This window comes from Malus sylvestris (assembly GCF_916048215.2).
Source record: "Malus sylvestris chromosome 4 unlocalized genomic scaffold, drMalSylv7.2 SUPER_4_unloc_2, whole genome shotgun sequence".
Taxonomy (NCBI): Eukaryota; Viridiplantae; Streptophyta; class Magnoliopsida; order Rosales; family Rosaceae; genus Malus; species Malus sylvestris.
Genome location: NW_025920894.1, coordinates 1 through 21,277, shown reverse-complemented (window position 1 = coordinate 21,277; position 21,277 = coordinate 1). Strand labels below are relative to the sequence as shown.

At 42.7% G+C, this 21,277-nt stretch overlaps 67 non-coding genes across 67 annotated transcripts; all 67 read right to left on the bottom strand.

The window, feature by feature from the left end:
- Positions 1-191: 191 nt before the first annotated feature.
- Positions 192-310, bottom strand: LOC126612819 (5S ribosomal RNA). The gene has a single exon (XR_007619353.1). It is a non-coding gene; the product is annotated as a 5S ribosomal RNA (ribosomal RNA).
- Positions 311-507: 197 nt separating this feature from the next.
- Positions 508-626, bottom strand: LOC126612818 (5S ribosomal RNA). Its single transcript, XR_007619352.1, has one exon. It is a non-coding gene; the product is annotated as a 5S ribosomal RNA (ribosomal RNA).
- A 197-nt stretch (positions 627-823) lies between these two features.
- Positions 824-942, bottom strand: LOC126612817 (5S ribosomal RNA). Its single transcript, XR_007619351.1, has one exon. It is a non-coding gene; the product is annotated as a 5S ribosomal RNA (ribosomal RNA).
- Positions 943-1,139: 197 nt separating this feature from the next.
- LOC126612816 (5S ribosomal RNA) lies at positions 1,140-1,258 on the bottom strand. Its single transcript, XR_007619350.1, has one exon. It is a non-coding gene; the product is annotated as a 5S ribosomal RNA (ribosomal RNA).
- A 197-nt stretch (positions 1,259-1,455) lies between these two features.
- LOC126612815 (5S ribosomal RNA) lies at positions 1,456-1,574 on the bottom strand. The gene has a single exon (XR_007619349.1). It is a non-coding gene; the product is annotated as a 5S ribosomal RNA (ribosomal RNA).
- Positions 1,575-1,771: 197 nt separating this feature from the next.
- Positions 1,772-1,890, bottom strand: LOC126612814 (5S ribosomal RNA). Its single transcript, XR_007619347.1, has one exon. It is a non-coding gene; the product is annotated as a 5S ribosomal RNA (ribosomal RNA).
- A 197-nt stretch (positions 1,891-2,087) lies between these two features.
- LOC126612813 (5S ribosomal RNA) lies at positions 2,088-2,206 on the bottom strand. Its single transcript, XR_007619346.1, has one exon. It is a non-coding gene; the product is annotated as a 5S ribosomal RNA (ribosomal RNA).
- Positions 2,207-2,403: 197 nt separating this feature from the next.
- LOC126612812 (5S ribosomal RNA) lies at positions 2,404-2,522 on the bottom strand. The gene has a single exon (XR_007619345.1). It is a non-coding gene; the product is annotated as a 5S ribosomal RNA (ribosomal RNA).
- Positions 2,523-2,719: 197 nt separating this feature from the next.
- Positions 2,720-2,838, bottom strand: LOC126612810 (5S ribosomal RNA). The gene has a single exon (XR_007619343.1). It is a non-coding gene; the product is annotated as a 5S ribosomal RNA (ribosomal RNA).
- Positions 2,839-3,035: 197 nt separating this feature from the next.
- LOC126612809 (5S ribosomal RNA) lies at positions 3,036-3,154 on the bottom strand. Its single transcript, XR_007619341.1, has one exon. It is a non-coding gene; the product is annotated as a 5S ribosomal RNA (ribosomal RNA).
- Positions 3,155-3,351: 197 nt separating this feature from the next.
- LOC126612808 (5S ribosomal RNA) lies at positions 3,352-3,470 on the bottom strand. Its single transcript, XR_007619340.1, has one exon. It is a non-coding gene; the product is annotated as a 5S ribosomal RNA (ribosomal RNA).
- Positions 3,471-3,667: 197 nt separating this feature from the next.
- Positions 3,668-3,786, bottom strand: LOC126612807 (5S ribosomal RNA). The gene has a single exon (XR_007619339.1). It is a non-coding gene; the product is annotated as a 5S ribosomal RNA (ribosomal RNA).
- A 197-nt stretch (positions 3,787-3,983) lies between these two features.
- On the bottom strand, positions 3,984-4,102 carry LOC126612806 (5S ribosomal RNA). The gene has a single exon (XR_007619338.1). It is a non-coding gene; the product is annotated as a 5S ribosomal RNA (ribosomal RNA).
- Positions 4,103-4,299: 197 nt separating this feature from the next.
- On the bottom strand, positions 4,300-4,418 carry LOC126612962 (5S ribosomal RNA). Its single transcript, XR_007619511.1, has one exon. It is a non-coding gene; the product is annotated as a 5S ribosomal RNA (ribosomal RNA).
- A 197-nt stretch (positions 4,419-4,615) lies between these two features.
- LOC126612961 (5S ribosomal RNA) lies at positions 4,616-4,734 on the bottom strand. Its single transcript, XR_007619510.1, has one exon. It is a non-coding gene; the product is annotated as a 5S ribosomal RNA (ribosomal RNA).
- A 197-nt stretch (positions 4,735-4,931) lies between these two features.
- On the bottom strand, positions 4,932-5,050 carry LOC126612960 (5S ribosomal RNA). Its single transcript, XR_007619508.1, has one exon. It is a non-coding gene; the product is annotated as a 5S ribosomal RNA (ribosomal RNA).
- Positions 5,051-5,247: 197 nt separating this feature from the next.
- LOC126612959 (5S ribosomal RNA) lies at positions 5,248-5,366 on the bottom strand. The gene has a single exon (XR_007619507.1). It is a non-coding gene; the product is annotated as a 5S ribosomal RNA (ribosomal RNA).
- Positions 5,367-5,563: 197 nt separating this feature from the next.
- On the bottom strand, positions 5,564-5,682 carry LOC126612958 (5S ribosomal RNA). Its single transcript, XR_007619506.1, has one exon. It is a non-coding gene; the product is annotated as a 5S ribosomal RNA (ribosomal RNA).
- Positions 5,683-5,879: 197 nt separating this feature from the next.
- On the bottom strand, positions 5,880-5,998 carry LOC126612917 (5S ribosomal RNA). Its single transcript, XR_007619464.1, has one exon. It is a non-coding gene; the product is annotated as a 5S ribosomal RNA (ribosomal RNA).
- A 197-nt stretch (positions 5,999-6,195) lies between these two features.
- On the bottom strand, positions 6,196-6,314 carry LOC126612956 (5S ribosomal RNA). Its single transcript, XR_007619504.1, has one exon. It is a non-coding gene; the product is annotated as a 5S ribosomal RNA (ribosomal RNA).
- A 197-nt stretch (positions 6,315-6,511) lies between these two features.
- LOC126612954 (5S ribosomal RNA) lies at positions 6,512-6,630 on the bottom strand. Its single transcript, XR_007619503.1, has one exon. It is a non-coding gene; the product is annotated as a 5S ribosomal RNA (ribosomal RNA).
- A 197-nt stretch (positions 6,631-6,827) lies between these two features.
- On the bottom strand, positions 6,828-6,946 carry LOC126612953 (5S ribosomal RNA). The gene has a single exon (XR_007619502.1). It is a non-coding gene; the product is annotated as a 5S ribosomal RNA (ribosomal RNA).
- A 197-nt stretch (positions 6,947-7,143) lies between these two features.
- Positions 7,144-7,262, bottom strand: LOC126612952 (5S ribosomal RNA). Its single transcript, XR_007619501.1, has one exon. It is a non-coding gene; the product is annotated as a 5S ribosomal RNA (ribosomal RNA).
- Positions 7,263-7,459: 197 nt separating this feature from the next.
- Positions 7,460-7,578, bottom strand: LOC126612951 (5S ribosomal RNA). Its single transcript, XR_007619500.1, has one exon. It is a non-coding gene; the product is annotated as a 5S ribosomal RNA (ribosomal RNA).
- A 197-nt stretch (positions 7,579-7,775) lies between these two features.
- Positions 7,776-7,894, bottom strand: LOC126612950 (5S ribosomal RNA). The gene has a single exon (XR_007619499.1). It is a non-coding gene; the product is annotated as a 5S ribosomal RNA (ribosomal RNA).
- A 197-nt stretch (positions 7,895-8,091) lies between these two features.
- On the bottom strand, positions 8,092-8,210 carry LOC126612949 (5S ribosomal RNA). Its single transcript, XR_007619497.1, has one exon. It is a non-coding gene; the product is annotated as a 5S ribosomal RNA (ribosomal RNA).
- Positions 8,211-8,407: 197 nt separating this feature from the next.
- On the bottom strand, positions 8,408-8,526 carry LOC126612948 (5S ribosomal RNA). The gene has a single exon (XR_007619496.1). It is a non-coding gene; the product is annotated as a 5S ribosomal RNA (ribosomal RNA).
- A 197-nt stretch (positions 8,527-8,723) lies between these two features.
- Positions 8,724-8,842, bottom strand: LOC126612947 (5S ribosomal RNA). The gene has a single exon (XR_007619495.1). It is a non-coding gene; the product is annotated as a 5S ribosomal RNA (ribosomal RNA).
- A 197-nt stretch (positions 8,843-9,039) lies between these two features.
- LOC126612946 (5S ribosomal RNA) lies at positions 9,040-9,158 on the bottom strand. The gene has a single exon (XR_007619494.1). It is a non-coding gene; the product is annotated as a 5S ribosomal RNA (ribosomal RNA).
- A 197-nt stretch (positions 9,159-9,355) lies between these two features.
- On the bottom strand, positions 9,356-9,474 carry LOC126612944 (5S ribosomal RNA). Its single transcript, XR_007619491.1, has one exon. It is a non-coding gene; the product is annotated as a 5S ribosomal RNA (ribosomal RNA).
- A 197-nt stretch (positions 9,475-9,671) lies between these two features.
- LOC126612943 (5S ribosomal RNA) lies at positions 9,672-9,790 on the bottom strand. Its single transcript, XR_007619490.1, has one exon. It is a non-coding gene; the product is annotated as a 5S ribosomal RNA (ribosomal RNA).
- A 197-nt stretch (positions 9,791-9,987) lies between these two features.
- On the bottom strand, positions 9,988-10,106 carry LOC126612942 (5S ribosomal RNA). The gene has a single exon (XR_007619489.1). It is a non-coding gene; the product is annotated as a 5S ribosomal RNA (ribosomal RNA).
- A 197-nt stretch (positions 10,107-10,303) lies between these two features.
- Positions 10,304-10,422, bottom strand: LOC126612941 (5S ribosomal RNA). Its single transcript, XR_007619488.1, has one exon. It is a non-coding gene; the product is annotated as a 5S ribosomal RNA (ribosomal RNA).
- A 197-nt stretch (positions 10,423-10,619) lies between these two features.
- Positions 10,620-10,738, bottom strand: LOC126612916 (5S ribosomal RNA). Its single transcript, XR_007619463.1, has one exon. It is a non-coding gene; the product is annotated as a 5S ribosomal RNA (ribosomal RNA).
- Positions 10,739-10,935: 197 nt separating this feature from the next.
- LOC126612940 (5S ribosomal RNA) lies at positions 10,936-11,054 on the bottom strand. The gene has a single exon (XR_007619487.1). It is a non-coding gene; the product is annotated as a 5S ribosomal RNA (ribosomal RNA).
- A 197-nt stretch (positions 11,055-11,251) lies between these two features.
- LOC126612939 (5S ribosomal RNA) lies at positions 11,252-11,370 on the bottom strand. The gene has a single exon (XR_007619485.1). It is a non-coding gene; the product is annotated as a 5S ribosomal RNA (ribosomal RNA).
- A 197-nt stretch (positions 11,371-11,567) lies between these two features.
- Positions 11,568-11,686, bottom strand: LOC126612938 (5S ribosomal RNA). Its single transcript, XR_007619484.1, has one exon. It is a non-coding gene; the product is annotated as a 5S ribosomal RNA (ribosomal RNA).
- Positions 11,687-11,883: 197 nt separating this feature from the next.
- Positions 11,884-12,002, bottom strand: LOC126612937 (5S ribosomal RNA). The gene has a single exon (XR_007619483.1). It is a non-coding gene; the product is annotated as a 5S ribosomal RNA (ribosomal RNA).
- Positions 12,003-12,199: 197 nt separating this feature from the next.
- LOC126612936 (5S ribosomal RNA) lies at positions 12,200-12,318 on the bottom strand. The gene has a single exon (XR_007619482.1). It is a non-coding gene; the product is annotated as a 5S ribosomal RNA (ribosomal RNA).
- Positions 12,319-12,515: 197 nt separating this feature from the next.
- Positions 12,516-12,634, bottom strand: LOC126612935 (5S ribosomal RNA). The gene has a single exon (XR_007619481.1). It is a non-coding gene; the product is annotated as a 5S ribosomal RNA (ribosomal RNA).
- A 197-nt stretch (positions 12,635-12,831) lies between these two features.
- LOC126612933 (5S ribosomal RNA) lies at positions 12,832-12,950 on the bottom strand. Its single transcript, XR_007619478.1, has one exon. It is a non-coding gene; the product is annotated as a 5S ribosomal RNA (ribosomal RNA).
- A 197-nt stretch (positions 12,951-13,147) lies between these two features.
- On the bottom strand, positions 13,148-13,266 carry LOC126612932 (5S ribosomal RNA). Its single transcript, XR_007619477.1, has one exon. It is a non-coding gene; the product is annotated as a 5S ribosomal RNA (ribosomal RNA).
- A 197-nt stretch (positions 13,267-13,463) lies between these two features.
- Positions 13,464-13,582, bottom strand: LOC126612931 (5S ribosomal RNA). The gene has a single exon (XR_007619476.1). It is a non-coding gene; the product is annotated as a 5S ribosomal RNA (ribosomal RNA).
- A 197-nt stretch (positions 13,583-13,779) lies between these two features.
- LOC126612930 (5S ribosomal RNA) lies at positions 13,780-13,898 on the bottom strand. Its single transcript, XR_007619475.1, has one exon. It is a non-coding gene; the product is annotated as a 5S ribosomal RNA (ribosomal RNA).
- Positions 13,899-14,095: 197 nt separating this feature from the next.
- LOC126612928 (5S ribosomal RNA) lies at positions 14,096-14,214 on the bottom strand. The gene has a single exon (XR_007619474.1). It is a non-coding gene; the product is annotated as a 5S ribosomal RNA (ribosomal RNA).
- A 197-nt stretch (positions 14,215-14,411) lies between these two features.
- Positions 14,412-14,530, bottom strand: LOC126612927 (5S ribosomal RNA). The gene has a single exon (XR_007619473.1). It is a non-coding gene; the product is annotated as a 5S ribosomal RNA (ribosomal RNA).
- A 197-nt stretch (positions 14,531-14,727) lies between these two features.
- LOC126612926 (5S ribosomal RNA) lies at positions 14,728-14,846 on the bottom strand. The gene has a single exon (XR_007619472.1). It is a non-coding gene; the product is annotated as a 5S ribosomal RNA (ribosomal RNA).
- A 197-nt stretch (positions 14,847-15,043) lies between these two features.
- On the bottom strand, positions 15,044-15,162 carry LOC126612925 (5S ribosomal RNA). The gene has a single exon (XR_007619471.1). It is a non-coding gene; the product is annotated as a 5S ribosomal RNA (ribosomal RNA).
- Positions 15,163-15,359: 197 nt separating this feature from the next.
- LOC126612924 (5S ribosomal RNA) lies at positions 15,360-15,478 on the bottom strand. The gene has a single exon (XR_007619470.1). It is a non-coding gene; the product is annotated as a 5S ribosomal RNA (ribosomal RNA).
- Positions 15,479-15,675: 197 nt separating this feature from the next.
- LOC126612923 (5S ribosomal RNA) lies at positions 15,676-15,794 on the bottom strand. The gene has a single exon (XR_007619468.1). It is a non-coding gene; the product is annotated as a 5S ribosomal RNA (ribosomal RNA).
- Positions 15,795-15,991: 197 nt separating this feature from the next.
- LOC126612913 (5S ribosomal RNA) lies at positions 15,992-16,110 on the bottom strand. The gene has a single exon (XR_007619460.1). It is a non-coding gene; the product is annotated as a 5S ribosomal RNA (ribosomal RNA).
- Positions 16,111-16,307: 197 nt separating this feature from the next.
- On the bottom strand, positions 16,308-16,426 carry LOC126612902 (5S ribosomal RNA). Its single transcript, XR_007619446.1, has one exon. It is a non-coding gene; the product is annotated as a 5S ribosomal RNA (ribosomal RNA).
- A 197-nt stretch (positions 16,427-16,623) lies between these two features.
- LOC126612890 (5S ribosomal RNA) lies at positions 16,624-16,742 on the bottom strand. The gene has a single exon (XR_007619434.1). It is a non-coding gene; the product is annotated as a 5S ribosomal RNA (ribosomal RNA).
- Positions 16,743-16,939: 197 nt separating this feature from the next.
- On the bottom strand, positions 16,940-17,058 carry LOC126612915 (5S ribosomal RNA). The gene has a single exon (XR_007619462.1). It is a non-coding gene; the product is annotated as a 5S ribosomal RNA (ribosomal RNA).
- A 197-nt stretch (positions 17,059-17,255) lies between these two features.
- On the bottom strand, positions 17,256-17,374 carry LOC126612878 (5S ribosomal RNA). Its single transcript, XR_007619422.1, has one exon. It is a non-coding gene; the product is annotated as a 5S ribosomal RNA (ribosomal RNA).
- A 197-nt stretch (positions 17,375-17,571) lies between these two features.
- Positions 17,572-17,690, bottom strand: LOC126612867 (5S ribosomal RNA). The gene has a single exon (XR_007619409.1). It is a non-coding gene; the product is annotated as a 5S ribosomal RNA (ribosomal RNA).
- A 197-nt stretch (positions 17,691-17,887) lies between these two features.
- On the bottom strand, positions 17,888-18,006 carry LOC126612856 (5S ribosomal RNA). The gene has a single exon (XR_007619396.1). It is a non-coding gene; the product is annotated as a 5S ribosomal RNA (ribosomal RNA).
- Positions 18,007-18,203: 197 nt separating this feature from the next.
- Positions 18,204-18,322, bottom strand: LOC126612844 (5S ribosomal RNA). The gene has a single exon (XR_007619383.1). It is a non-coding gene; the product is annotated as a 5S ribosomal RNA (ribosomal RNA).
- Positions 18,323-18,519: 197 nt separating this feature from the next.
- LOC126612833 (5S ribosomal RNA) lies at positions 18,520-18,638 on the bottom strand. The gene has a single exon (XR_007619370.1). It is a non-coding gene; the product is annotated as a 5S ribosomal RNA (ribosomal RNA).
- Positions 18,639-18,835: 197 nt separating this feature from the next.
- Positions 18,836-18,954, bottom strand: LOC126612822 (5S ribosomal RNA). Its single transcript, XR_007619357.1, has one exon. It is a non-coding gene; the product is annotated as a 5S ribosomal RNA (ribosomal RNA).
- A 197-nt stretch (positions 18,955-19,151) lies between these two features.
- LOC126612811 (5S ribosomal RNA) lies at positions 19,152-19,270 on the bottom strand. The gene has a single exon (XR_007619344.1). It is a non-coding gene; the product is annotated as a 5S ribosomal RNA (ribosomal RNA).
- Positions 19,271-19,467: 197 nt separating this feature from the next.
- LOC126612957 (5S ribosomal RNA) lies at positions 19,468-19,586 on the bottom strand. Its single transcript, XR_007619505.1, has one exon. It is a non-coding gene; the product is annotated as a 5S ribosomal RNA (ribosomal RNA).
- A 197-nt stretch (positions 19,587-19,783) lies between these two features.
- LOC126612945 (5S ribosomal RNA) lies at positions 19,784-19,902 on the bottom strand. Its single transcript, XR_007619493.1, has one exon. It is a non-coding gene; the product is annotated as a 5S ribosomal RNA (ribosomal RNA).
- Positions 19,903-20,099: 197 nt separating this feature from the next.
- Positions 20,100-20,218, bottom strand: LOC126612934 (5S ribosomal RNA). The gene has a single exon (XR_007619479.1). It is a non-coding gene; the product is annotated as a 5S ribosomal RNA (ribosomal RNA).
- A 198-nt stretch (positions 20,219-20,416) lies between these two features.
- LOC126612920 (5S ribosomal RNA) lies at positions 20,417-20,535 on the bottom strand. The gene has a single exon (XR_007619466.1). It is a non-coding gene; the product is annotated as a 5S ribosomal RNA (ribosomal RNA).
- Positions 20,536-20,732: 197 nt separating this feature from the next.
- Positions 20,733-20,852, bottom strand: LOC126612919 (5S ribosomal RNA). Its single transcript, XR_007619465.1, has one exon. It is a non-coding gene; the product is annotated as a 5S ribosomal RNA (ribosomal RNA).
- A 193-nt stretch (positions 20,853-21,045) lies between these two features.
- Positions 21,046-21,164, bottom strand: LOC126612805 (5S ribosomal RNA). Its single transcript, XR_007619337.1, has one exon. It is a non-coding gene; the product is annotated as a 5S ribosomal RNA (ribosomal RNA).
- Positions 21,165-21,277: the final 113 nt, after the last annotated feature.

Sequence of the window (21,277 nt, the reverse complement as noted above, 5' to 3'; positions counted from 1 at the left end):
TATGACTTGTAATTGTATATAACCATTTCTTTGGCCGTAACCTTTACGCGTGTGAAAATCACACCGCCCCCCAACGATCGCTACGAAATTCATAAATAAATGTTCATCACGACCGTCCCTCGAAAATTCAAAAAATATAATTAATAAATAAGCCGCTAACAATAACTACGAAAATTAAAAAAGAGGTGGGGGGGATGCAACACGAGGACTTCCCAGGAGGTCACCCATCCTAGTACTACTCTCGCCCAAACTCGCTTAACTTCGGAGTTCTGATGGGATCCGGTGCATGTGAGTTGGTATGATCGCATCCGTTATTCTATGACTTGTAATTGTATATAACCATTTCTTTGGCCGTAACCTTTACGCGTGTGAAAATCACACCGCCCCCCAACGATCGCACGAAATTCATAAATAAATGTTCATCACGACCGTCCCTCGAAAATTCAAAAAATATAATTAATAAATAAGCCGCTAACAATAACTACGAAAATTAAAAAAGAGGTGGGGGGGATGCAACACGAGGACTTCCCAGGAGGTCACCCATCCTAGTACTACTCTCGCCCAAACTCGCTTAACTTCGGAGTTCTGATGGGATCCGGTGCATGTGAGTTGGTATGATCGCATCCGTTATTCTATGACTTGTAATTGTATATAACCATTTCTTTGGCCGTAACCTTTACGCGTGTGAAAATCACACCGCCCCCCAACGATCGCACGAAATTCATAAATAAATGTTCATCACGACCGTCCCTCGAAAATTCAAAAAATATAATTAATAAATAAGCCGCTAACAATAACTACGAAAATTAAAAAAGAGGTGGGGGGGATGCAACACGAGGACTTCCCAGGAGGTCACCCATCCTAGTACTACTCTCGCCCAAACTCGCTTAACTTCGGAGTTCTGATGGGATCCGGTGCATGTGAGTTGGTATGATCGCATCCGTTATTCTATGACTTGTAATTGTATATAACCATTTCTTTGGCCGTAACCTTTACGCGTGTGAAAATCACACCGCCCCCCAACGATCGCACGAAATTCATAAATAAATGTTCATCACGACCGTCCCTCGAAAATTCAAAAAATATAATTAATAAATAAGCCGCTAACAATAACTACGAAAATTAAAAAAGAGGTGGGGGGGATGCAACACGAGGACTTCCCAGGAGGTCACCCATCCTAGTACTACTCTCGCCCAAACTCGCTTAACTTCGGAGTTCTGATGGGATCCGGTGCATGTGAGTTGGTATGATCGCATCCGTTATTCTATGACTTGTAATTGTATATAACCATTTCTTTGGCCGTAACCTTTACGCGTGTGAAAATCACACCGCCCCCCAACGATCGCACGAAATTCATAAATAAATGTTCATCACGACCGTCCCTCGAAAATTCAAAAAATATAATTAATAAATAAGCCGCTAACAATAACTACGAAAATTAAAAAAGAGGTGGGGGGGATGCAACACGAGGACTTCCCAGGAGGTCACCCATCCTAGTACTACTCTCGCCCAAACTCGCTTAACTTCGGAGTTCTGATGGGATCCGGTGCATGTGAGTTGGTATGATCGCATCCGTTATTCTATGACTTGTAATTGTATATAACCATTTCTTTGGCCGTAACCTTTACGCGTGTGAAAATCACACCGCCCCCCAACGATCGCACGAAATTCATAAATAAATGTTCATCACGACCGTCCCTCGAAAATTCAAAAAATATAATTAATAAATAAGCCGCTAACAATAACTACGAAAATTAAAAAAGAGGTGGGGGGGATGCAACACGAGGACTTCCCAGGAGGTCACCCATCCTAGTACTACTCTCGCCCAAACTCGCTTAACTTCGGAGTTCTGATGGGATCCGGTGCATGTGAGTTGGTATGATCGCATCCGTTATTCTATGACTTGTAATTGTATATAACCATTTCTTTGGCCGTAACCTTTACGCGTGTGAAAATCACACCGCCCCCCAACGATCGCACGAAATTCATAAATAAATGTTCATCACGACCGTCCCTCGAAAATTCAAAAAATATAATTAATAAATAAGCCGCTAACAATAACTACGAAAATTAAAAAAGAGGTGGGGGGGATGCAACACGAGGACTTCCCAGGAGGTCACCCATCCTAGTACTACTCTCGCCCAAACTCGCTTAACTTCGGAGTTCTGATGGGATCCGGTGCATGTGAGTTGGTATGATCGCATCCGTTATTCTATGACTTGTAATTGTATATAACCATTTCTTTGGCCGTAACCTTTACGCGTGTGAAAATCACACCGCCCCCCAACGATCGCACGAAATTCATAAATAAATGTTCATCACGACCGTCCCTCGAAAATTCAAAAAATATAATTAATAAATAAGCCGCTAACAATAACTACGAAAATTAAAAAAGAGGTGGGGGGGATGCAACACGAGGACTTCCCAGGAGGTCACCCATCCTAGTACTACTCTCGCCCAAACTCGCTTAACTTCGGAGTTCTGATGGGATCCGGTGCATGTGAGTTGGTATGATCGCATCCGTTATTCTATGACTTGTAATTGTATATAACCATTTCTTTGGCCGTAACCTTTACGCGTGTGAAAATCACACCGCCCCCCAACGATCGCACGAAATTCATAAATAAATGTTCATCACGACCGTCCCTCGAAAATTCAAAAAATATAATTAATAAATAAGCCGCTAACAATAACTACGAAAATTAAAAAAGAGGTGGGGGGGATGCAACACGAGGACTTCCCAGGAGGTCACCCATCCTAGTACTACTCTCGCCCAAACTCGCTTAACTTCGGAGTTCTGATGGGATCCGGTGCATGTGAGTTGGTATGATCGCATCCGTTATTCTATGACTTGTAATTGTATATAACCATTTCTTTGGCCGTAACCTTTACGCGTGTGAAAATCACACCGCCCCCCAACGATCGCACGAAATTCATAAATAAATGTTCATCACGACCGTCCCTCGAAAATTCAAAAAATATAATTAATAAATAAGCCGCTAACAATAACTACGAAAATTAAAAAAGAGGTGGGGGGGATGCAACACGAGGACTTCCCAGGAGGTCACCCATCCTAGTACTACTCTCGCCCAAACTCGCTTAACTTCGGAGTTCTGATGGGATCCGGTGCATGTGAGTTGGTATGATCGCATCCGTTATTCTATGACTTGTAATTGTATATAACCATTTCTTTGGCCGTAACCTTTACGCGTGTGAAAATCACACCGCCCCCCAACGATCGCACGAAATTCATAAATAAATGTTCATCACGACCGTCCCTCGAAAATTCAAAAAATATAATTAATAAATAAGCCGCTAACAATAACTACGAAAATTAAAAAAGAGGTGGGGGGGATGCAACACGAGGACTTCCCAGGAGGTCACCCATCCTAGTACTACTCTCGCCCAAACTCGCTTAACTTCGGAGTTCTGATGGGATCCGGTGCATGTGAGTTGGTATGATCGCATCCGTTATTCTATGACTTGTAATTGTATATAACCATTTCTTTGGCCGTAACCTTTACGCGTGTGAAAATCACACCGCCCCCCAACGATCGCACGAAATTCATAAATAAATGTTCATCACGACCGTCCCTCGAAAATTCAAAAAATATAATTAATAAATAAGCCGCTAACAATAACTACGAAAATTAAAAAAGAGGTGGGGGGGATGCAACACGAGGACTTCCCAGGAGGTCACCCATCCTAGTACTACTCTCGCCCAAACTCGCTTAACTTCGGAGTTCTGATGGGATCCGGTGCATGTGAGTTGGTATGATCGCATCCGTTATTCTATGACTTGTAATTGTATATAACCATTTCTTTGGCCGTAACCTTTACGCGTGTGAAAATCACACCGCCCCCCAACGATCGCACGAAATTCATAAATAAATGTTCATCACGACCGTCCCTCGAAAATTCAAAAAATATAATTAATAAATAAGCCGCTAACAATAACTACGAAAATTAAAAAAGAGGTGGGGGGGATGCAACACGAGGACTTCCCAGGAGGTCACCCATCCTAGTACTACTCTCGCCCAAACTCGCTTAACTTCGGAGTTCTGATGGGATCCGGTGCATGTGAGTTGGTATGATCGCATCCGTTATTCTATGACTTGTAATTGTATATAACCATTTCTTTGGCCGTAACCTTTACGCGTGTGAAAATCACACCGCCCCCCAACGATCGCACGAAATTCATAAATAAATGTTCATCACGACCGTCCCTCGAAAATTCAAAAAATATAATTAATAAATAAGCCGCTAACAATAACTACGAAAATTAAAAAAGAGGTGGGGGGGATGCAACACGAGGACTTCCCAGGAGGTCACCCATCCTAGTACTACTCTCGCCCAAACTCGCTTAACTTCGGAGTTCTGATGGGATCCGGTGCATGTGAGTTGGTATGATCGCATCCGTTATTCTATGACTTGTAATTGTATATAACCATTTCTTTGGCCGTAACCTTTACGCGTGTGAAAATCACACCGCCCCCCAACGATCGCACGAAATTCATAAATAAATGTTCATCACGACCGTCCCTCGAAAATTCAAAAAATATAATTAATAAATAAGCCGCTAACAATAACTACGAAAATTAAAAAAGAGGTGGGGGGGATGCAACACGAGGACTTCCCAGGAGGTCACCCATCCTAGTACTACTCTCGCCCAAACTCGCTTAACTTCGGAGTTCTGATGGGATCCGGTGCATGTGAGTTGGTATGATCGCATCCGTTATTCTATGACTTGTAATTGTATATAACCATTTCTTTGGCCGTAACCTTTACGCGTGTGAAAATCACACCGCCCCCCAACGATCGCACGAAATTCATAAATAAATGTTCATCACGACCGTCCCTCGAAAATTCAAAAAATATAATTAATAAATAAGCCGCTAACAATAACTACGAAAATTAAAAAAGAGGTGGGGGGGATGCAACACGAGGACTTCCCAGGAGGTCACCCATCCTAGTACTACTCTCGCCCAAACTCGCTTAACTTCGGAGTTCTGATGGGATCCGGTGCATGTGAGTTGGTATGATCGCATCCGTTATTCTATGACTTGTAATTGTATATAACCATTTCTTTGGCCGTAACCTTTACGCGTGTGAAAATCACACCGCCCCCCAACGATCGCACGAAATTCATAAATAAATGTTCATCACGACCGTCCCTCGAAAATTCAAAAAATATAATTAATAAATAAGCCGCTAACAATAACTACGAAAATTAAAAAAGAGGTGGGGGGGATGCAACACGAGGACTTCCCAGGAGGTCACCCATCCTAGTACTACTCTCGCCCAAACTCGCTTAACTTCGGAGTTCTGATGGGATCCGGTGCATGTGAGTTGGTATGATCGCATCCGTTATTCTATGACTTGTAATTGTATATAACCATTTCTTTGGCCGTAACCTTTACGCGTGTGAAAATCACACCGCCCCCCAACGATCGCACGAAATTCATAAATAAATGTTCATCACGACCGTCCCTCGAAAATTCAAAAAATATAATTAATAAATAAGCCGCTAACAATAACTACGAAAATTAAAAAAGAGGTGGGGGGGATGCAACACGAGGACTTCCCAGGAGGTCACCCATCCTAGTACTACTCTCGCCCAAACTCGCTTAACTTCGGAGTTCTGATGGGATCCGGTGCATGTGAGTTGGTATGATCGCATCCGTTATTCTATGACTTGTAATTGTATATAACCATTTCTTTGGCCGTAACCTTTACGCGTGTGAAAATCACACCGCCCCCCAACGATCGCACGAAATTCATAAATAAATGTTCATCACGACCGTCCCTCGAAAATTCAAAAAATATAATTAATAAATAAGCCGCTAACAATAACTACGAAAATTAAAAAAGAGGTGGGGGGGGTGCAACACGAGGACTTCCCAGGAGGTCACCCATCCTAGTACTACTCTCGCCCAAACTCGCTTAACTTCGGAGTTCTGATGGGATCCGGTGCATGTGAGTTGGTATGATCGCATCCGTTATTCTATGACTTGTAATTGTATATAACCATTTCTTTGGCCGTAACCTTTACGCGTGTGAAAATCACACCGCCCCCCAACGATCGCACGAAATTCATAAATAAATGTTCATCACGACCGTCCCTCGAAAATTCAAAAAATATAATTAATAAATAAGCCGCTAACAATAACTACGAAAATTAAAAAAGAGGTGGGGGGGATGCAACACGAGGACTTCCCAGGAGGTCACCCATCCTAGTACTACTCTCGCCCAAACTCGCTTAACTTCGGAGTTCTGATGGGATCCGGTGCATGTGAGTTGGTATGATCGCATCCGTTATTCTATGACTTGTAATTGTATATAACCATTTCTTTGGCCGTAACCTTTACGCGTGTGAAAATCACACCGCCCCCCAACGATCGCACGAAATTCATAAATAAATGTTCATCACGACCGTCCCTCGAAAATTCAAAAAATATAATTAATAAATAAGCCGCTAACAATAACTACGAAAATTAAAAAAGAGGTGGGGGGGATGCAACACGAGGACTTCCCAGGAGGTCACCCATCCTAGTACTACTCTCGCCCAAACTCGCTTAACTTCGGAGTTCTGATGGGATCCGGTGCATGTGAGTTGGTATGATCGCATCCGTTATTCTATGACTTGTAATTGTATATAACCATTTCTTTGGCCGTAACCTTTACGCGTGTGAAAATCACACCGCCCCCCAACGATCGCACGAAATTCATAAATAAATGTTCATCACGACCGTCCCTCGAAAATTCAAAAAATATAATTAATAAATAAGCCGCTAACAATAACTACGAAAATTAAAAAAGAGGTGGGGGGGATGCAACACGAGGACTTCCCAGGAGGTCACCCATCCTAGTACTACTCTCGCCCAAACTCGCTTAACTTCGGAGTTCTGATGGGATCCGGTGCATGTGAGTTGGTATGATCGCATCCGTTATTCTATGACTTGTAATTGTATATAACCATTTCTTTGGCCGTAACCTTTACGCGTGTGAAAATCACACCGCCCCCCAACGATCGCACGAAATTCATAAATAAATGTTCATCACGACCGTCCCTCGAAAATTCAAAAAATATAATTAATAAATAAGCCGCTAACAATAACTACGAAAATTAAAAAAGAGGTGGGGGGGATGCAACACGAGGACTTCCCAGGAGGTCACCCATCCTAGTACTACTCTCGCCCAAACTCGCTTAACTTCGGAGTTCTGATGGGATCCGGTGCATGTGAGTTGGTATGATCGCATCCGTTATTCTATGACTTGTAATTGTATATAACCATTTCTTTGGCCGTAACCTTTACGCGTGTGAAAATCACACCGCCCCCCAACGATCGCACGAAATTCATAAATAAATGTTCATCACGACCGTCCCTCGAAAATTCAAAAAATATAATTAATAAATAAGCCGCTAACAATAACTACGAAAATTAAAAAAGAGGTGGGGGGGATGCAACACGAGGACTTCCCAGGAGGTCACCCATCCTAGTACTACTCTCGCCCAAACTCGCTTAACTTCGGAGTTCTGATGGGATCCGGTGCATGTGAGTTGGTATGATCGCATCCGTTATTCTATGACTTGTAATTGTATATAACCATTTCTTTGGCCGTAACCTTTACGCGTGTGAAAATCACACCGCCCCCCAACGATCGCACGAAATTCATAAATAAATGTTCATCACGACCGTCCCTCGAAAATTCAAAAAATATAATTAATAAATAAGCCGCTAACAATAACTACGAAAATTAAAAAAGAGGTGGGGGGGATGCAACACGAGGACTTCCCAGGAGGTCACCCATCCTAGTACTACTCTCGCCCAAACTCGCTTAACTTCGGAGTTCTGATGGGATCCGGTGCATGTGAGTTGGTATGATCGCATCCGTTATTCTATGACTTGTAATTGTATATAACCATTTCTTTGGCCGTAACCTTTACGCGTGTGAAAATCACACCGCCCCCCAACGATCGCACGAAATTCATAAATAAATGTTCATCACGACCGTCCCTCGAAAATTCAAAAAATATAATTAATAAATAAGCCGCTAACAATAACTACGAAAATTAAAAAAGAGGTGGGGGGGATGCAACACGAGGACTTCCCAGGAGGTCACCCATCCTAGTACTACTCTCGCCCAAACTCGCTTAACTTCGGAGTTCTGATGGGATCCGGTGCATGTGAGTTGGTATGATCGCATCCGTTATTCTATGACTTGTAATTGTATATAACCATTTCTTTGGCCGTAACCTTTACGCGTGTGAAAATCACACCGCCCCCCAACGATCGCACGAAATTCATAAATAAATGTTCATCACGACCGTCCCTCGAAAATTCAAAAAATATAATTAATAAATAAGCCGCTAACAATAACTACGAAAATTAAAAAAGAGGTGGGGGGGATGCAACACGAGGACTTCCCAGGAGGTCACCCATCCTAGTACTACTCTCGCCCAAACTCGCTTAACTTCGGAGTTCTGATGGGATCCGGTGCATGTGAGTTGGTATGATCGCATCCGTTATTCTATGACTTGTAATTGTATATAACCATTTCTTTGGCCGTAACCTTTACGCGTGTGAAAATCACACCGCCCCCCAACGATCGCACGAAATTCATAAATAAATGTTCATCACGACCGTCCCTCGAAAATTCAAAAAATATAATTAATAAATAAGCCGCTAACAATAACTACGAAAATTAAAAAAGAGGTGGGGGGGATGCAACACGAGGACTTCCCAGGAGGTCACCCATCCTAGTACTACTCTCGCCCAAACTCGCTTAACTTCGGAGTTCTGATGGGATCCGGTGCATGTGAGTTGGTATGATCGCATCCGTTATTCTATGACTTGTAATTGTATATAACCATTTCTTTGGCCGTAACCTTTACGCGTGTGAAAATCACACCGCCCCCCAACGATCGCACGAAATTCATAAATAAATGTTCATCACGACCGTCCCTCGAAAATTCAAAAAATATAATTAATAAATAAGCCGCTAACAATAACTACGAAAATTAAAAAAGAGGTGGGGGGGATGCAACACGAGGACTTCCCAGGAGGTCACCCATCCTAGTACTACTCTCGCCCAAACTCGCTTAACTTCGGAGTTCTGATGGGATCCGGTGCATGTGAGTTGGTATGATCGCATCCGTTATTCTATGACTTGTAATTGTATATAACCATTTCTTTGGCCGTAACCTTTACGCGTGTGAAAATCACACCGCCCCCCAACGATCGCACGAAATTCATAAATAAATGTTCATCACGACCGTCCCTCGAAAATTCAAAAAATATAATTAATAAATAAGCCGCTAACAATAACTACGAAAATTAAAAAAGAGGTGGGGGGGATGCAACACGAGGACTTCCCAGGAGGTCACCCATCCTAGTACTACTCTCGCCCAAACTCGCTTAACTTCGGAGTTCTGATGGGATCCGGTGCATGTGAGTTGGTATGATCGCATCCGTTATTCTATGACTTGTAATTGTATATAACCATTTCTTTGGCCGTAACCTTTACGCGTGTGAAAATCACACCGCCCCCCAACGATCGCACGAAATTCATAAATAAATGTTCATCACGACCGTCCCTCGAAAATTCAAAAAATATAATTAATAAATAAGCCGCTAACAATAACTACGAAAATTAAAAAAGAGGTGGGGGGGATGCAACACGAGGACTTCCCAGGAGGTCACCCATCCTAGTACTACTCTCGCCCAAACTCGCTTAACTTCGGAGTTCTGATGGGATCCGGTGCATGTGAGTTGGTATGATCGCATCCGTTATTCTATGACTTGTAATTGTATATAACCATTTCTTTGGCCGTAACCTTTACGCGTGTGAAAATCACACCGCCCCCCAACGATCGCACGAAATTCATAAATAAATGTTCATCACGACCGTCCCTCGAAAATTCAAAAAATATAATTAATAAATAAGCCGCTAACAATAACTACGAAAATTAAAAAAGAGGTGGGGGGGATGCAACACGAGGACTTCCCAGGAGGTCACCCATCCTAGTACTACTCTCGCCCAAACTCGCTTAACTTCGGAGTTCTGATGGGATCCGGTGCATGTGAGTTGGTATGATCGCATCCGTTATTCTATGACTTGTAATTGTATATAACCATTTCTTTGGCCGTAACCTTTACGCGTGTGAAAATCACACCGCCCCCCAACGATCGCACGAAATTCATAAATAAATGTTCATCACGACCGTCCCTCGAAAATTCAAAAAATATAATTAATAAATAAGCCGCTAACAATAACTACGAAAATTAAAAAAGAGGTGGGGGGGATGCAACACGAGGACTTCCCAGGAGGTCACCCATCCTAGTACTACTCTCGCCCAAACTCGCTTAACTTCGGAGTTCTGATGGGATCCGGTGCATGTGAGTTGGTATGATCGCATCCGTTATTCTATGACTTGTAATTGTATATAACCATTTCTTTGGCCGTAACCTTTACGCGTGTGAAAATCACACCGCCCCCCAACGATCGCACGAAATTCATAAATAAATGTTCATCACGACCGTCCCTCGAAAATTCAAAAAATATAATTAATAAATAAGCCGCTAACAATAACTACGAAAATTAAAAAAGAGGTGGGGGGGGTGCAACACGAGGACTTCCCAGGAGGTCACCCATCCTAGTACTACTCTCGCCCAAACTCGCTTAACTTCGGAGTTCTGATGGGATCCGGTGCATGTGAGTTGGTATGATCGCATCCGTTATTCTATGACTTGTAATTGTATATAACCATTTCTTTGGCCGTAACCTTTACGCGTGTGAAAATCACACCGCCCCCCAACGATCGCACGAAATTCATAAATAAATGTTCATCACGACCGTCCCTCGAAAATTCAAAAAATATAATTAATAAATAAGCCGCTAACAATAACTACGAAAATTAAAAAAGAGGTGGGGGGGATGCAACACGAGGACTTCCCAGGAGGTCACCCATCCTAGTACTACTCTCGCCCAAACTCGCTTAACTTCGGAGTTCTGATGGGATCCGGTGCATGTGAGTTGGTATGATCGCATCCGTTATTCTATGACTTGTAATTGTATATAACCATTTCTTTGGCCGTAACCTTTACGCGTGTGAAAATCACACCGCCCCCCAACGATCGCACGAAATTCATAAATAAATGTTCATCACGACCGTCCCTCGAAAATTCAAAAAATATAATTAATAAATAAGCCGCTAACAATAACTACGAAAATTAAAAAAGAGGTGGGGGGGATGCAACACGAGGACTTCCCAGGAGGTCACCCATCCTAGTACTACTCTCGCCCAAACTCGCTTAACTTCGGAGTTCTGATGGGATCCGGTGCATGTGAGTTGGTATGATCGCATCCGTTATTCTATGACTTGTAATTGTATATAACCATTTCTTTGGCCGTAACCTTTACGCGTGTGAAAATCACACCGCCCCCCAACGATCGCACGAAATTCATAAATAAATGTTCATCACGACCGTCCCTCGAAAATTCAAAAAATATAATTAATAAATAAGCCGCTAACAATAACTACGAAAATTAAAAAAGAGGTGGGGGGGATGCAACACGAGGACTTCCCAGGAGGTCACCCATCCTAGTACTACTCTCGCCCAAACTCGCTTAACTTCGGAGTTCTGATGGGATCCGGTGCATGTGAGTTGGTATGATCGCATCCGTTATTCTATGACTTGTAATTGTATATAACCATTTCTTTGGCCGTAACCTTTACGCGTGTGAAAATCACACCGCCCCCCAACGATCGCACGAAATTCATAAATAAATGTTCATCACGACCGTCCCTCGAAAATTCAAAAAATATAATTAATAAATAAGCCGCTAACAATAACTACGAAAATTAAAAAAGAGGTGGGGGGGATGCAACACGAGGACTTCCCAGGAGGTCACCCATCCTAGTACTACTCTCGCCCAAACTCGCTTAACTTCGGAGTTCTGATGGGATCCGGTGCATGTGAGTTGGTATGATCGCATCCGTTATTCTATGACTTGTAATTGTATATAACCATTTCTTTGGCCGTAACCTTTACGCGTGTGAAAATCACACCGCCCCCCAACGATCGCACGAAATTCATAAATAAATGTTCATCACGACCGTCCCTCGAAAATTCAAAAAATATAATTAATAAATAAGCCGCTAACAATAACTACGAAAATTAAAAAAGAGGTGGGGGGGATGCAACACGAGGACTTCCCAGGAGGTCACCCATCCTAGTACTACTCTCGCCCAAACTCGCTTAACTTCGGAGTTCTGATGGGATCCGGTGCATGTGAGTTGGTATGATCGCATCCGTTATTCTATGACTTGTAATTGTATATAACCATTTCTTTGGCCGTAACCTTTACGCGTGTGAAAATCACACCGCCCCCCAACGATCGCACGAAATTCATAAATAAATGTTCATCACGACCGTCCCTCGAAAATTCAAAAAATATAATTAATAAATAAGCCGCTAACAATAACTACGAAAATTAAAAAAGAGGTGGGGGGGATGCAACACGAGGACTTCCCAGGAGGTCACCCATCCTAGTACTACTCTCGCCCAAACTCGCTTAACTTCGGAGTTCTGATGGGATCCGGTGCATGTGAGTTGGTATGATCGCATCCGTTATTCTATGACTTGTAATTGTATATAACCATTTCTTTGGCCGTAACCTTTACGCGTGTGAAAATCACACCGCCCCCCAACGATCGCACGAAATTCATAAATAAATGTTCATCACGACCGTCCCTCGAAAATTCAAAAAATATAATTAATAAATAAGCCGCTAACAATAACTACGAAAATTAAAAAAGAGGTGGGGGGGATGCAACACGAGGACTTCCCAGGAGGTCACCCATCCTAGTACTACTCTCGCCCAAACTCGCTTAACTTCGGAGTTCTGATGGGATCCGGTGCATGTGAGTTGGTATGATCGCATCCGTTATTCTATGACTTGTAATTGTATATAACCATTTCTTTGGCCGTAACCTTTACGCGTGTGAAAATCACACCGCCCCCCAACGATCGCACGAAATTCATAAATAAATGTTCATCACGACCGTCCCTCGAAAATTCAAAAAATATAATTAATAAATAAGCCGCTAACAATAACTACGAAAATTAAAAAAGAGGTGGGGGGGATGCAACACGAGGACTTCCCAGGAGGTCACCCATCCTAGTACTACTCTCGCCCAAACTCGCTTAACTTCGGAGTTCTGATGGGATCCGGTGCATGTGAGTTGGTATGATCGCATCCGTTATTCTATGACTTGTAATTGTATATAACCATTTCTTTGGCCGTAACCTTTACGCGTGTGAAAATCACACCGCCCCCCAACGATCGCACGAAATTCATAAATAAATGTTCATCACGACCGTCCCTCGAAAATTCAAAAAATATAATTAATAAATAAGCCGCTAACAATAACTACGAAAATTAAAAAAGAGGTGGGGGGGATGCAACACGAGGACTTCCCAGGAGGTCACCCATCCTAGTACTACTCTCGCCCAAACTCGCTTAACTTCGGAGTTCTGATGGGATCCGGTGCATGTGAGTTGGTATGATCGCATCCGTTATTCTATGACTTGTAATTGTATATAACCATTTCTTTGGCCGTAACCTTTACGCGTGTGAAAATCACACCGCCCCCCAACGATCGCACGAAATTCATAAATAAATGTTCATCACGACCGTCCCTCGAAAATTCAAAAAATATAATTAATAAATAAGCCGCTAACAATAACTACGAAAATTAAAAAAGAGGTGGGGGGGATGCAACACGAGGACTTCCCAGGAGGTCACCCATCCTAGTACTACTCTCGCCCAAACTCGCTTAACTTCGGAGTTCTGATGGGATCCGGTGCATGTGAGTTGGTATGATCGCATCCGTTATTCTATGACTTGTAATTGTATATAACCATTTCTTTGGCCGTAACCTTTACGCGTGTGAAAATCACACCGCCCCCCAACGATCGCACGAAATTCATAAATAAATGTTCATCACGACCGTCCCTCGAAAATTCAAAAAATATAATTAATAAATAAGCCGCTAACAATAACTACGAAAATTAAAAAAGAGGTGGGGGGGATGCAACACGAGGACTTCCCAGGAGGTCACCCATCCTAGTACTACTCTCGCCCAAACTCGCTTAACTTCGGAGTTCTGATGGGATCCGGTGCATGTGAGTTGGTATGATCGCATCCGTTATTCTATGACTTGTAATTGTATATAACCATTTCTTTGGCCGTAACCTTTACGCGTGTGAAAATCACACCGCCCCCCAACGATCGCACGAAATTCATAAATAAATGTTCATCACGACCGTCCCTCGAAAATTCAAAAAATATAATTAATAAATAAGCCGCTAACAATAACTACGAAAATTAAAAAAGAGGTGGGGGGGATGCAACACGAGGACTTCCCAGGAGGTCACCCATCCTAGTACTACTCTCGCCCAAACTCGCTTAACTTCGGAGTTCTGATGGGATCCGGTGCATGTGAGTTGGTATGATCGCATCCGTTATTCTATGACTTGTAATTGTATATAACCATTTCTTTGGCCGTAACCTTTACGCGTGTGAAAATCACACCGCCCCCCAACGATCGCACGAAATTCATAAATAAATGTTCATCACGACCGTCCCTCGAAAATTCAAAAAATATAATTAATAAATAAGCCGCTAACAATAACTACGAAAATTAAAAAAGAGGTGGGGGGGATGCAACACGAGGACTTCCCAGGAGGTCACCCATCCTAGTACTACTCTCGCCCAAACTCGCTTAACTTCGGAGTTCTGATGGGATCCGGTGCATGTGAGTTGGTATGATCGCATCCGTTATTCTATGACTTGTAATTGTATATAACCATTTCTTTGGCCGTAACCTTTACGCGTGTGAAAATCACACCGCCCCCCAACGATCGCACGAAATTCATAAATAAATGTTCATCACGACCGTCCCTCGAAAATTCAAAAAATATAATTAATAAATAAGCCGCTAACAATAACTACGAAAATTAAAAAAGAGGTGGGGGGGATGCAACACGAGGACTTCCCAGGAGGTCACCCATCCTAGTACTACTCTCGCCCAAACTCGCTTAACTTCGGAGTTCTGATGGGATCCGGTGCATGTGAGTTGGTATGATCGCATCCGTTATTCTATGACTTGTAATTGTATATAACCATTTCTTTGGCCGTAACCTTTACGCGTGTGAAAATCACACCGCCCCCCAACGATCGCACGAAATTCATAAATAAATGTTCATCACGACCGTCCCTCGAAAATTCAAAAAATATAATTAATAAATAAGCCGCTAACAATAACTACGAAAATTAAAAAAGAGGTGGGGGGGATGCAACACGAGGACTTCCCAGGAGGTCACCCATCCTAGTACTACTCTCGCCCAAACTCGCTTAACTTCGGAGTTCTGATGGGATCCGGTGCATGTGAGTTGGTATGATCGCATCCGTTATTCTATGACTTGTAATTGTATATAACCATTTCTTTGGCCGTAACCTTTACGCGTGTGAAAATCACACCGCCCCCCAACGATCGCACGAAATTCATAAATAAATGTTCATCACGACCGTCCCTCGAAAATTCAAAAAATATAATTAATAAATAAGCCGCTAACAATAACTACGAAAATTAAAAAAGAGGTGGGGGGGATGCAACACGAGGACTTCCCAGGAGGTCACCCATCCTAGTACTACTCTCGCCCAAACTCGCTTAACTTCGGAGTTCTGATGGGATCCGGTGCATGTGAGTTGGTATGATCGCATCCGTTATTCTATGACTTGTAATTGTATATAACCATTTCTTTGGCCGTAACCTTTACGCGTGTGAAAATCACACCGCCCCCCAACGATCGCACGAAATTCATAAATAAATGTTCATCACGACCGTCCCTCGAAAATTCAAAAAATATAATTAATAAATAAGCCGCTAACAATAACTACGAAAATTAAAAAAGAGGTGGGGGGGATGCAACACGAGGACTTCCCAGGAGGTCACCCATCCTAGTACTACTCTCGCCCAAACTCGCTTAACTTCGGAGTTCTGATGGGATCCGGTGCATGTGAGTTGGTATGATCGCATCCGTTATTCTATGACTTGTAATTGTATATAACCATTTCTTTGGCCGTAACCTTTACGCGTGTGAAAATCACACCGCCCCCCAACGATCGCACGAAATTCATAAATAAATGTTCATCACGACCGTCCCTCGAAAATTCAAAAAATATAATTAATAAATAAGCCGCTAACAATAACTACGAAAATTAAAAAAGAGGTGGGGGGGATGCAACACGAGGACTTCCCAGGAGGTCACCCATCCTAGTACTACTCTCGCCCAAACTCGCTTAACTTCGGAGTTCTGATGGGATCCGGTGCATGTGAGTTGGTATGATCGCATCCGTTATTCTATGACTTGTAATTGTATATAACCATTTCTTTGGCCGTAACCTTTACGCGTGTGAAAATCACACCGCCCCCCAACGATCGCACGAAATTCATAAATAAATGTTCATCACGACCGTCCCTCGAAAATTCAAAAAATATAATTAATAAATAAGCCGCTAACAATAACTACGAAAATTAAAAAAGAGGTGGGGGGGATGCAACACGAGGACTTCCCAGGAGGTCACCCATCCTAGTACTACTCTCGCCCAAACTCGCTTAACTTCGGAGTTCTGATGGGATCCGGTGCATGTGAGTTGGTATGATCGCATCCGTTATTCTATGACTTGTAATTGTATATAACCATTTCTTTGGCCGTAACCTTTACGCGTGTGAAAATCACACCGCCCCCCAACGATCGCACGAAATTCATAAATAAATGTTCATCACGACCGTCCCTCGAAAATTCAAAAAATATAATTAATAAATAAGCCGCTAACAATAACTACGAAAATTAAAAAAGAGGTGGGGGGGGTGCAACACGAGGACTTCCCAGGAGGTCACCCATCCTAGTACTACTCTCGCCCAAACTCGCTTAACTTCGGAGTTCTGATGGGATCCGGTGCATGTGAGTTGGTATGATCGCATCCGTTATTCTATGACTTGTAATTGTATATAACCATTTCTTTGGCCGTAACCTTTACGCGTGTGAAAATCACACCGCCCCCCAACGATCGCACGAAATTCATAAATAAATGTTCATCACGACCGTCCCTCGAAAATTCAAAAAATATAATTAATAAATAAGCCGCTAACAATAACTACGAAAATTAAAAAAGAGGTGGGGGGGATGCAACACGAGGACTTCCCAGGAGGTCACCCATCCTAGTACTACTCTCGCCCAAACTCGCTTAACTTCGGAGTTCTGATGGGATCCGGTGCATGTGAGTTGGTATGATCGCATCCGTTATTCTATGACTTGTAATTGTATATAACCATTTCTTTGGCCGTAACCTTTACGCGTGTGAAAATCACACCGCCCCCCAACGATCGCACGAAATTCATAAATAAATGTTCATCACGACCGTCCCTCGAAAATTCAAAAAATATAATTAATAAATAAGCCGCTAACAATAACTACGAAAATTAAAAAAGAGGTGGGGGGGATGCAACACGAGGACTTCCCAGGAGGTCACCCATCCTAGTACTACTCTCGCCCAAACTCGCTTAACTTCGGAGTTCTGATGGGATCCGGTGCATGTGAGTTGGTATGATCGCATCCGTTATTCTATGACTTGTAATTGTATATAACCATTTCTTTGGCCGTAACCTTTACGCGTGTGAAAATCACACCGCCCCCCAACGATCGCACGAAATTCATAAATAAATGTTCATCACGACCGTCCCTCGAAAATTCAAAAAATATAATTAATAAATAAGCCGCTAACAATAACTACGAAAATTAAAAAAGAGGTGGGGGGGATGCAACACGAGGACTTCCCAGGAGGTCACCCATCCTAGTACTACTCTCGCCCAAACTCGCTTAACTTCGGAGTTCTGATGGGATCCGGTGCATGTGAGTTGGTATGATCGCATCCGTTATTCTATGACTTGTAATTGTATATAACCATTTCTTTGGCCGTAACCTTTACGCGTGTGAAAATCACACCGCCCCCCAACGATCGCACGAAATTCATAAATAAATGTTCATCACGACCGTCCCTCGAAAATTCAAAAAATATAATTAATAAATAAGCCGCTAACAATAACTACGAAAATTAAAAAAGAGGTGGGGGGGATGCAACACGAGGACTTCCCAGGAGGTCACCCATCCTAGTACTACTCTCGCCCAAACTCGCTTAACTTCGGAGTTCTGATGGGATCCGGTGCATGTGAGTTGGTATGATCGCATCCGTTATTCTATGACTTGTAATTGTATATAACCATTTCTTTGGCCGTAACCTTTACGCGTGTGAAAATCACACCGCCCCCCAACGATCGCACGAAATTCATAAATAAATGTTCATCACGACCGTCCCTCGAAAATTCAAAAAATATAATTAATAAATAAGCCGCTAACAATAACTACGAAAATTAAAAAAGAGGTGGGGGGGATGCAACACGAGGACTTCCCAGGAGGTCACCCATCCTAGTACTACTCTCGCCCAAACTCGCTTAACTTCGGAGTTCTGATGGGATCCGGTGCATGTGAGTTGGTATGATCGCATCCGTTATTCTATGACTTGTAATTGTATATAACCATTTCTTTGGCCGTAACCTTTACGCGTGTGAAAATCACACCGCCCCCCAACGATCGCACGAAATTCATAAATAAATGTTCATCACGACCGTCCCTCGAAAATTCAAAAAATATAATTAATAAATAAGCCGCTAACAATAACTACGAAAATTAAAAAAGAGGTGGGGGGGATGCAACACGAGGACTTCCCAGGAGGTCACCCATCCTAGTACTACTCTCGCCCAAACTCGCTTAACTTCGGAGTTCTGATGGGATCCGGTGCATGTGAGTTGGTATGATCGCATCCGTTATTCTATGACTTGTAATTGTATATAACCATTTCTTTGGCCGTAACCTTTACGCGTGTGAAAATCACACCGCCCCCCAACGATCGCACGAAATTCATAAATAAATGTTCATCACGACCGTCCCTCGAAAATTCAAAAAATATAATTAATAAATAAGCCGCTAACAATAACTACGAAAATTAAAAAAGAGGTGGGGGGGATGCAACACGAGGACTTCCCAGGAGGTCACCCATCCTAGTACTACTCTCGCCCAAACTCGCTTAACTTCGGAGTTCTGATGGGATCCGGTGCATGTGAGTTGGTATGATCGCATCCGTTATTCTATGACTTGTAATTGTATATAACCATTTCTTTGGCCGTAACCTTTACGCGTGTGAAAATCACACCGCCCCCCAACGATCGCACGAAATTCATAAATAAATGTTCATCACGACCGTCCCTCGAAAATTCAAAAAATATAATTAATAAATAAGCCGCTAACAATAACTACGAAAATTAAAAAAGAGGTGGGGGGGATGCAACACGAGGACTTCCCAGGAGGTCACCCATCCTAGTACTACTCTCGCCCAAACTCGCTTAACTTCGGAGTTCTGATGGGATCCGGTGCATGTGAGTTGGTATGATCGCATCCGTTATTCTATGACTTGTAATTGTATATAACCATTTCTTTGGCCGTAACCTTTACGCGTGTGAAAATCACACCGCCCCCCAACGATCGCACGAAATTAATAAATAAATGTTCATCACGACCGTCCCTCGAAAATTAAAAAAATATAATTAATAAATAAGCCGCTAACAATAACTACGAAAATTAAAAAAGAGGTGGGGGGGATGCAACACGAGGACTTCCCAGGAGGTCACCCATCCTAGTACTACTCTCGCCCAAACTCGCTTAACTTCGGAGTTCTGATGGGATCCGGTGCATGTGAGTTGGTATGATCGCATCCGTTATTCTATGACTTGTAATTGTATAAAACCATTTCTTTGGCCGTAACCTTTACGCGTGTGAAAATCACACCGCCCCCCAACGATCGCACGAAATTCATAAATAAATGTTCATCACGACCGTCCCTCGAAAATTCAAAAAATATAATTAATAAATAAGCCGCTAACAATAACTACGAAAATTAAAAAAGAGGTGGGGGGGATGCAACACGAGGACTTCCCAGGAGGTCACCCATCCTAGTACTACTCTCGCCCAAACTCGCTTAACTTCGGAGTTCTGATGGGATCCGGTGCATGTGAGTTGGTATGATCGCATCCGTTATTCTATGACTTGTAATTGTATATAACCATTTCTTTGGCCGTAACCTTTACGCGTGTGAAAATCACACCGCCCCCCAACGATCGCACGAAATTCATAAATAAATGTTCATCACGACCGTCCCTCGAAAATTCAAAAAATATAATTAATAAATAAGCCGCTAACAATAACTACGAAAATTAAAAAAGAGGTAGGGGGGGATGCAACACGAGGACTTCCCAGGAGGTCACCCATCCTAGTACTACTCTCGCCCAAACTCGCTTAACTTCGGAGTTCTGATGGGATCCGGTGCATGTGAGTTGGTATGATCGCATCCGTTATTCTATGACTTGTAATTGTATATAACCATTTCTTTGGCCGTAACCTTTACGCGTGTGAAAATCACACCGCCCCCCAACGATCGCACGAAATTCATAAATAAATGTTCATCACGACCGTCCCTCGAAAATTCAAAAAATATAATTAATAAATAAGCCGCTAACAATAACTACGAAAATTAAAAAAGAGGTGGGGGGGATGCAACACGAGGACTTCCCAGGAGGTCACCCATCCTAGTACTACTCTCGCCCAAACTCGCTTAACTTCGGAGTTCTGATGGGATCCGGTGCATGAGAAGTTGGTATGATCGCATCCGTTATTCTATGACTTGTAATTGTATATAACCATTTCTTTGTAACCTTTACGCGTGTGAAAATCACACCGCCCCCCAACGATCGCACGAAATTCATAAATAAATGTTCATCACGACCGTCCCTCGAAAATTCAAAAAATATAATTAATAAATAAGCCGCTAACAATAACTACGAAAATTAAAAAAGAGGTGGGGGGGATGCAACACGAGGACTTCCCAGGAGGTCACCCATCCTAGTACTACTCTCGCCCAAACTCGCTTAACTTCGGAGTTCTGATGGGATCCGGTGCATGTGAGTTGGTATGATCGCATCCGTTATTCTATGACTTGTAATTGTATATAACCATTTCTTTGGCCGTAACCTTTACGCGTGTGAAAATCACACCGCCCCCCAACGATCGCACGAAATTCATAAATAAATGTTCAT